We start from the raw sequence: 3,292 nt of genomic DNA on the forward strand, positions 1-3,292 counted from the left end.
CAACAACATATGGAATAAGTCAAGGGTGTGAATATTTTCTGAAGGCACTGTAAATTGTTATAAATTTGCCAAAATTATATAATTACTCCTGTCTATACAGAAATATAAAATAATATTCAAAATTCTTCACCAGAAAGCTTGACCGGGTTTCATTATGTCTGGCCAAAACCAAACCTTGCATTCCACAGTAAGAACCTCATAACAAAGGTCACTACATGGTGGTGGTAGTGTGATTGTTTGCTACTTCAGGACCTGGACGACTTGCCTTAATAGAGGGAACTATAAATTCTGTTCTGTATCATACAATTCTACAGGAGAATGTCAGGCCATCCATCTGTGAGCTGAACCTGAAGTGTAGCTGTGTCATGCAGCAAGACAATGACACAAAACACACTATCAAGTGAACTTGAAAATGGCTAGAAAGCTTTGGAGTCCAGACCTAATCTCAATTGAGATGTTGTGTCAGGACTTGAAACGAGCAGTTCCTGCTTGAAAACCCACAAACGTCTCTGAGTTAAAGCAGTTAAGCATGCAAGAGTGGGACAAAATTCCTCCACAGTGATGTGACAGACAGATCAACTACAGGAAGTATTTGTGGTACCCTTCTGTAGTTTCCTAACTCCTAACCTAGACCCTTTCCTAACCAACTGACAATGTAACAGGCTGTACAAATTGTGCTGAGCTAGTTTCTTAGAAGACTAACTAAGAAGCTCCACAGCTTGAGGCTAGTCTTGAGGTGGATGTTCGCTGTTCAAACTGACTGTCTCTAATATTATATCGGTCTTTTCCTGTGAGATTGTATGTAAGATGTGATCCTGGTTGACTGACTGTGGTTAACCCGCTCAGCCCTGCTTGTGTTGACAGATATTACTCTCACATGCTGTATATTATAAATACAGTGCCTTCAGAAAGTATTCAGACCCCTTCCCTTTTTCCACATTTTGTTACATTACAGCCTTTTTAAAATGGATTAAATAAATAAAACGTCTCATCAATCTACACACAATACCCCATAATGACAAAGTCAAAATAGGTTTTTAGAATTTTGGCAAATGAATCACCAATAAAAAACAGAAATACCTTATTTATATAAGTATATAAGTACAACTTAATTCGTACCTGTGGTAAATTCAGTTGAATTGACATGATTTGGAAAGACACACACCTTTCTATATAAGGTACCAATGTTAGCAATGCACGTCAGAGCAAAAACCAAGCCATGAGGTCGAAGGAATTGTCCGTAGAGCTCCGAGACAGGACTGTGTCTTGGTACAGATCTGGAATAGGGTCAAATGTCTGCAGCATTGAAAGTCCCCCAGAACACAGTGGCCTCGGTCATTCTTAAATGGAAGAAGTTTGAACCACCAAGACTCTTCCTAGAGCTGGCCACCCGGCCAAACTGAGTAATCGGAGGAGGCCCTGCCTTGGTCAGGGAGGTGACCAAGAACCCGATGGTCACTCTGTCAGAGCTCTAGAGTTCCCCTGTGGATATGGGAGAACCTTCCAGAAGGACAACCATCTCTGCAGTACTCCACCAATCAGGCCTTTATGGTAGAGTGACCAGACAGAAGCCATTCCATACCTGAAGGGCACTTTTTGGCATTTGCTGTATGATCGATGAGAATCTCCATATTCCTAATGTACGGTCCCTTACTAGACGTCCGCGAATGTTTAAAAAATTTGCCGATGGCGGCGGGCCGTGCACCGGGGCCAGATCTTCCGGGAAGTCATCAAACGAAGTCTCTCGGACATTCGATTTCCGTTTTATAAAATGTTCACATTTTGTTCATTTTTACACTGTCCCTGTAAATTCCACCAGATGGCGATTGGAATCTTATTGCAAATGTACAAAACATAACCAATCACAACATTGCCACAACATTCTCCTAAATGGAAAAGACTTCGAAGATGAAACTTGGTGAGCATAGGTTTGGACTGTTAGCCCAGAAACAAGATGGTGTCGAGGCCTCAACGCTTTTTGAGTTAAGGCCATTTTTCTGGGATTAAAGGTCACAAATGAAAATAGAGCGTGAATTTGACCACTTCATGTCAAAGTACATGCACCTACGGTGTCAGGAAAAAAAGAACCAGCCATTTATCTACCGTAATCATACAATGTACAATTGGTGATGGTCAAAGAAATGTGTTTTGTCCCCCAAAACAAGTTACAGATCCAGTTGCGGCGTGTTCAGACGAATCCGTTAATGCTGGTTCCGGAGCTCTGCGAGATTTCTGTGATTTTCTGAAATTACACACACTCATTCAACCCTCTGCAAATCAGTCAGTTCTTAACGTAAAGACTTAAAACTCAAAATTCTGTAAGAGCCTACCCCAAGGAGGACATGTGTTCCCTTTTACACTTCCTATGCCAACCGGAGGTGCCTTAAATTGGGGTCATAGGGGCTGTTTTCGAAGGGTTAAAAAAGTCACATCTTTCCAAAACTTCAAATGTGTGATTAGGAAACCCTCATGAACTGTAAATCAGTCTTTTCTCTCATCAGATTTCCAATAAAAACTCCCACACACACACAGCAGGGATGGAGTGCCACAGTGTGGGTCTTAGAGACACACAGAGACTGCAAATGTTACCTTTGTTCGAACTATCAAAGAACTGTCAGACCTAGAGCTCTGAAACTTTAGAGACCTGTTCTAGAGCTCAAGTCGATAGTGTGTGGTAAGTTATGTGGCTCTAGAAGGTTCTCATACCGAGAAACAGCCTCGTACATTTGCAATAACTTCAATTAATTTTGACCATCACGAAAATGACGACATTTAGAAAAGTCCCAGAGTCGCAAGATTAGGTGCATTGAAACCGCCTCGGCCTATAGAGACAGACCCCAAAGTTTCTTTCCGATAGCTCATTTAAGGACCCCGTAGCAACACCCGGAAAAAGGGGATTTTCAGCACCATTTAAGGTCATTGCTCAGGCACCGAATGATCTATCGAGCCGAAACTCGGAATTCGGGGTCACCTCACATAGGCCTACACATAAGGTCAGAACTGGACCTGCAGCTAGAATGTAACTACGTGTTTTACGTTTTTATTATGGTTTAAACTGAAGGCGCTATGAATTATGCGCCTACTCTAAAATCTGTGATTGTTGGCTTCTAAACGAGTTGGAAAAAGTGGGTTTGGTGTCAGATGGTTTCAGTTTGGTGTCAGAATGATATCTAATTGACTGATGGACGCTGACTTGCTGGCTGACATTTGTACATTTGCAATATGTTTAAACAGTGATGAGCCATCACCAAAATGACAGACTGAAATCAACACTAAAAATGGCATCACCATA

Source organism: Oncorhynchus kisutch, linkage group LG15 (genome assembly GCF_002021735.2).
Source record: "Oncorhynchus kisutch isolate 150728-3 linkage group LG15, Okis_V2, whole genome shotgun sequence".
NCBI classification, from domain to species: Eukaryota; Metazoa; Chordata; class Actinopteri; order Salmoniformes; family Salmonidae; genus Oncorhynchus; species Oncorhynchus kisutch.